A 6,993-nucleotide genomic window follows, 5' to 3' on the forward strand; every position below is an offset into this window, starting at 1 on the left:
ATTATTACAAGCTATTTTTTGTTGTTTATTCTGAATTTTTTTTTTTTTTTGCCATTTAGCTGATAGATTTGTTACTTGTTTGATAAAATGTATTGATTATTGAGCTTGAATCAATTTTAACCCAGAATTGTGGGAAATTTTGCTTGGTTTTTGCTGGATTTTGGTGAGTACTTAGACCTATGGATTAATTTTTGTTTGATTGAATTTTGGTCTTATTGTGTAAAAAACATGATTACAGTTGCTTAATCTGTGATGTTATGTGAATTTTGGTCTGATAGTATTTCCATAGTTATTATGTGATAGACAAGAAAGAGTACTTAATGTGAGATTCCCATGTCCAGGAGAAATGATAGTTCCAAAGAAAGAACTTCTATGATGATTTAGAATGTAGAACTATGGTGGTTCTTGGTTGTTAAAACATTCCTAAGGGCTGTTTAAGTTGCATTTTGTGTCTTTATCCATCCTTGATTGTACTTGTTATTGTATTGCATTGACAGGAATTAGGTGATCTCGGGGATGTCGCCAAAGAAATTTGTTCTAAGCAAAGTATGATGCGGCAACCTCCACCACTGACCATTACCAAAGTTTTTAATACATTCCAGCTCATTGCCAAGGTGGAGTGTAATTCTTATGTTTTAGCTACATTTCATATGATCTTTTCTTTGCATAATAGTTTAAGTGGGAAAATGAATTTTGATGGTTTTTCTATTGTCTAGTATCCTCATTTTCTTCCTTCACTAGTAGAAAAATTGAAAAAGGCACCCCTAGTTGGCCACCGGTTCAACCCAAACCAAAGTAGGTAACATGTAGTAATAAGTTCACATCTTGAATTTTGAGACATCAGACATCCCAAAACTAATTTAACAATTTCATAAGCTCTTAACTCTTACTCTTATTATTTCTTGAAGTAATTATGGGATGAAGGTTTGAGAGAGACAGATTATACATGAGGATGGTTTAGGGACAGAGGATATATTTTGTTTTGCAATTTCCTTTTCATATAATCTTCCCACAATTGATTTACCAAACTTGATCTAGTATTGCAAGCTATAAAGTGATTAGTCAATTATGTTTCCTCTATATTTCCTTAAAAATCTGATGAGTGTTTTTCATGACCTTGTGTATAATTTCTGCTCCCCTTCATTGATTGTCTTCGTAGATTTTGTCCTCTATCCTACTCCTTTCATGAATTATGACTCAATTTGTGTAAATTAACTCAAATATGTAGTATTGATGCTAATATGGCAGTCAAAGTAACATTGTGTTCGTTTCAGTCTCTAGAAAAACCTGCATTGTCTCTGGAATAGGAAGTAAATAGAAAAGATGAAAAACGGCAGTAATGTATCAATTGCTCCATAAATTTAGCGGTTCTGCCCCCTGACTGTTTGAATTGGATTTATGGTGTAAGGTAGCTATGCGTGAGTGGATTCACCAGAACTTTGGAGAAATTGTATTAATGTATGAGGATCGATTCGACCTTCGGGTACTAAAGACTGAACCTTATCGTGAGTCGGCTGAGACGCTCAAGGAAAGTCATAGTTGGTGGAGGAGACTTACTCTGAAGAAATCTGTTAATGTGCAGTCCTCACTACGCTATTCGATAGTCAGTACCTTCTCTTTGACCTTAAAGCGCACAAGGAGAAATTGATGTCAAAGATTGCAGCTGTTCTGCTATTTTTATGCCCCTGTTTTGCTGTTTAACCTTTTATGCAATTGTTCTGCACTGTGCAGCTTGCATATGTTACTTTTTGTGTGTATTTTTTTTTTAGGACAAAAATTGTAATATTCCAGCTTTTTTTATGAAAAAATGTAAGTTTATACATATGTTAATGTTTATATATCAATTTAAGTGAAAAAAATGCAAAAAAAAAAAAAATTTTTTTTTTAATTTTTTTGGACCATTATTGCCACCGGTTTTGAATAGAACCGGTGCCAATTCTTGTTTTTGCCACCGGTTTTGAACCGGTGGCCTTTTGTGATAGGTTTTGCCACCCCCCCACTGGCCAGCGGTTCAAAACCGGTGGCAAAGGGGGGTTTTGAACCGGTGGCCAACCCTATTTTTCGCCTAGTGTTTGGATCACTTGATAAGTTGGAATTCCGTGGTGAGGGCATTCCCTTTGGTAGTCCTTGTATCTCTCCCATGCTTCATAGAGATTCTCTCTAGGCAATTGCTTAAAACTTTGGATTAAGGCTCTAGCCTCCGCCGTCTTCTTTGGTGGGTAGAAACGGGACAAGAAAGCCTTTTTGACATCATCCCATGTCTTCAAGGAATTAGGCTTCACTTCTTTGTCTAGCCATTCCAAAGATCTTCCTATGAGAGAGAAAAGGAACAACTTAAGGCGGATAAACTCTTGAGAAACTCCATTGACATTGATAGTGTTGCAATATTTTTCAAACTCCTTAAGATGGTTCAATGGGCTCTCGTTCTTTGCCCCACCATATTGCCTTCTCTCGATCAAGGTGATCATTTCCGGCCTAATTTCAAAGTCATTCTCCGGTGATATAGGTGGAGCTATGGCGCTCTCATACCTATAAGCCCCGGGCACTCCAAGCTCCTTCAAGGTAACTCTTGAATTACTTCCCATGACTTGTGATCTACACACACAAAACTTAAAGACAATATTAGTAGCACGGCTACAAGTGTAGCCTAAGTGTAAAATCTTTTTGTATTTTATCAAAATGAAATAGACTCAAAAACAACATACACTCAAGCACCATTCCCCGGCAACGACGCCATTTTGATGTGGCTAGGAATGGTAGGTCGTTGGGCTACCAACTTGCCCTATCAAACAATATTTATATGCTTAACCAACCCTTAATAGTCTAGCGGCAAGTCAAGGTCGAATCCCAAGGGAATGATGTTAAGTGCACGAAGTCTAGATTAAGCTATTTTGGAAACAAAAGGGGTTTGAAGTTGGACTAGGTCTAAACTAGGTATGCAAACTTGTATTTAATCGATCTAAAACACTAGGGCAATGGATCCACATACATTCACAATGGAATTGGTAATTTGGGGAGGTCAAACCGACTAAGTCAATCGATATGAGGGAAATCTATCATGTATCCAAAAGAGCATGCTAAGGTGGTTCACCTAGAGGTCTAACTAGCGTCAACTATGCTAAACACTAACTAGGGAACTTAACAAAGCACCTCAATCGTGAAATTGCAAGTCTACTAATCAATTGTCCGTGTCATAGCATACTTAAAATAAAATCTAGTGTATTAATCAAAGATGGCCAAACCTCAATTAATCACACACATGCACATGAAAAATCAACCAATTTAATCATATCATCAACTCCATCAATTATCCCCAAATTACACTATTCCATCATTCATGCATGCTTCACCATCTCCCTAGCTAGAGAACTACTCACTAGCCATATAAATGGAGATCAAAACTACAACATTCATCAAATTAATCATCAACATGCTTTGAATTCAAAGATTAAACTAACAATCAATCAAAATCAATCAAAATTCAATCAATAACCAAATCAATCATCAACAATATGAAAAACTAATGAAATCAACTAAAATCAAACTTGAATTGAGATTAAGAAGAAGATCCTTACAAAACTTTGATCAAAAGATCAAATACAATGATGAATTCTTGAACAAACACCAAAGATCATGAGTTTCTCTCTCTAGTTCTTGAGTTTCTCACTCTAATAATTCTGCAAAAACTAACTATCTAATTCAAAAAAAAACTTTCTTTCTAAAAATAGGTAGAAATAACTATATATACAAGGAGGAGGTCGAAAATGACGCCCAAAAATAGACCCATGCAGGTGCGGGCGCTCGGAGGAGAGAGAACGGTGCGCACGGGAGCACACCCAGGTATGTGCGCCCGCACACACCAGATGTGCGCTTGCACACACCCTATGTGCGGCCGCACACGACTGATGTGCGGCCGCACACTCTTCATGTGCACCCGCACATAGCTGCAGCGCCCTCCTTTCTTCTTTGCCTTTGCTCACAAGGTGCACGCATCCTAGATGATGATGATGAAGGATAAGGTAGGCAGCAACTTCCTTGAATTTCTTGAAGAAAATGAGCCATGAGGAAGGCATTTATAAGGCCTTGAAGCATGCCCCTTTGATCCCTCTTTTGACTTGAAACTTCTTGCACAAGCTTTAGGCATGAAAACAATGAAAGATCATGGAGAGGAAGCTCGGGAATCCTTGGACAATCAATCACAACCTACAAACAAAGGAGAAAAAGCAAATAAAAGGGAAAAATAACAAATAAACTAGAAAAAGCACCAAAAAGAGAAACTAACTACAAAAAGCATAAAATGAAGAAAACAAGAATAAAACTAAGGAAAACTAAAGAAAGGAGAGATAAAATGGAATAAAAGTCATCCAAAAAGGAACCAAATGAGTGCCAAAAATGTCACTCATCAAATAAAACTCTCGAAATAAGAGTGGAAGATAAACGGTAAACAAAAATATCCGGAAAAAATAGGTCAAGGATAAAAAATAGAAAGCGCGTGCGCACCGTGACACGTTAGATTGTACTGCGTCACGGTAGGATGTCCCGTGACACGGTAAGGATTCCCATGTCACGGTGGGAATTCCCGTGTCACGGTGGAAATTCCCGTGTCACGGTGATAAAAAACTGCAGCCGCGTTTTATACGCGTGTAACTAGATAAAGTTTTCCACGTCCTGACCCTTTTCGCATATAAAAAACAACGCATAATTCATGATATGCATAATTACAAAATACAAAATAATAAGAATTTTATATTTCATTAATGTCTCAGAATTTTGATAACATATTGCGTGATTGGTCATATTCCTTGACTAATGCTGAAAAAAGAGAATTGGAGTTGTTCTATGTGAGAGTTTTATTAGCCTTGAGACATGTTGCGATTGAACATGATTTTCTGAGGGCAGCTTGAGATTACTGGAGTCCAGAAACTCATTGCTTTAAGTTTGATTATGAGGAACTCTGCCCTTTGCCGGAGGAATTTGGTGCCATCTTTGGCCTTCCAGCTAAAAACCTCGTTGCCATGCCTAGTCTGCGCGAATACTATTACCAGGATTTTGAACGTCATCTGAATCTGACAGATCCTGATTTGAATAGGATTGTGTGCGGTAATGAAGTAGATCTAGAAAAGCTTGCAAATTTATATTTTAATCGTCCTGTCTCTGAGTCATATCATGTATACCGTAGAAGGGCTTATATTTTTTGCATGTTTAGGAAGCTTTTATTTGCAAACGGTAGGATAAGACATGCTTGTTTAGCGTCTGTGCTTGAACATGTTGAATCTGGAAGATCCCCTATGCCTACTTGCCTTAGAGAAACTTTGCTGGCCTTGACGAAGAAAAATTTGGCCGGAAAGCCATCAGGAAGGGCTCTCTAGTACTGCTGCAGGTAAAGACGGCTTCTGGTTAACCCCCGTGACATCTGGCAGGCATCAGGAAGCAAAATTTTTTTTTTTTAATTTTTTATTTGCAGATTTGGTTGATGGAGCGTTTAGAACTTTTTAAAGACCCCGACGATATATAAAAATACGGTCCCAATGATCTAGTCCGAAGGAAGAAAAATTACTCTGCAAACATGTCGTATGATGATTGGAAGGTGTTCTTCGCAAAGAGAGAATTTTCCATTTGATGGGTGGTGCCTTGGTGGAGACTTACTAGGATGGTTGGGACGCATGATAGACCGTACTGTCGTGTTCCTAGTATATCAAAGTTGACTTTATTGTCGTTCTCGAGTGATGCGACAGTATGGACTTGAACAAGTAATTCCACGCTTTAATGATAGTCCTCGTGAAGTATCATTTTTTGAACGTAATGTTCACAAGTATGAGCTCTATTGGATTGCAAGGCCTATGTGGACTGTTTCTGCAAGTGATCAAGCTCTTCCCCCCTTATCTATTGCATACAAGGCATGTTTGAATCCTCAAAGTAGAAGGGAGAGGTTTGGATTACGTAAATTTGATATGAAGGAACGACTTGGAAGTAAGAAGGCGCCCCCTAAAGATCGTCTTGGTCCAAGAACACAAGGAATTGAGTTTAAGACTCCTATAATGCCTAAGAAGAAGACTTATGTGAAAGGAAAGGGTAAAGAAAAGATGGTTTATAGGGAAAAGCAACCTAAGAACTATAAGAGGGATGAAAGGGGTGAAAGTTCGACAACAGGTGTGACGGTTCGGGCTACTACAAGGGACACACTAATGGTGAAGGCGGACTTAGTGGAAAAGAAAGATGAGGCTTCGAAAGTCAAGAAGGATTAGACCAATATTGCTTTGCATTTATGATTTTAAGTTTAATTTTTAAATAAGGCGTATAATGCCAATAATTGTAGTTACATTTTTTTTTTCAATAATAATAGCATATTTATTTTTGCCTTAATTAAAAATTACAATGACTTTTTTTTTTAATCTGAGTCAAGAAGTCGGACGCAATGGAAGAATAATAATAATTGCCGAATAAAGTATTCGAAAAAACAACAAAAATAACAAAATTTACAACATCTGCATTGCCGTGTCACGGAAAAAATCTGCCGTGTCGCGGTTTACCATAATATGTCACGGTAAAATTTGGTGTGTTGCGGAAGCAGTTTGAGTGGCGCAGCGTTAATAATCAAAGAACAGGTCTTCCGTGACGCGGTGGGTTCTGCCGTGTCACGGTGGGTTCTGCCGTGTCACGGTGGGTTCTGCCGTGTCACGGTGGGTTCTGCCGTGTCACGGTGGATTCTACCGTGTCACGGTGGATTTTACCGTGGCGCGGTGGCTTCTACCTTGTCACGGTGGATTCTCCTTTGTAATTTTATTACGTTTTTCTGCCTTGTGTGCCACATGTAGTCGACGAAGAAGGGATTTTTGTTTTTAAAGTGGTCGGGCCCCCTTGAGGGGTTGGCTACGTATCCTTAAAAAGGAATCAGGCCAATTGTAGCTCTATTGGGTCATGAACCCATGCATCTAGGCATAAAACATCTTGAGTTTATCCAAATTGGTTAAATTGTGGAACTCATTACCATCC

General features: G+C 38.3%; 1 non-coding gene across 1 annotated transcript; it reads left to right on the forward strand.

Moving 5' to 3' along the window:
• The first annotated feature begins 2,094 nt into the window (after window positions 1-2,094).
• LOC145618728 (small nucleolar RNA R71) lies at window positions 2,095-2,200 on the forward strand. Its single transcript, XR_014107989.1, has one exon. It is a non-coding gene; the product is annotated as a small nucleolar RNA R71 (small nucleolar RNA).
• The last annotated feature ends 4,793 nt before the right edge of the window (window positions 2,201-6,993 follow it).

This window comes from Chenopodium album, chromosome 26, assembly GCF_948465745.1.
Source record: "Chenopodium album chromosome 26, dcCheAlbu1.1, whole genome shotgun sequence".
NCBI lineage: Eukaryota > Viridiplantae > Streptophyta > Magnoliopsida > Caryophyllales > Amaranthaceae > Chenopodium > Chenopodium album.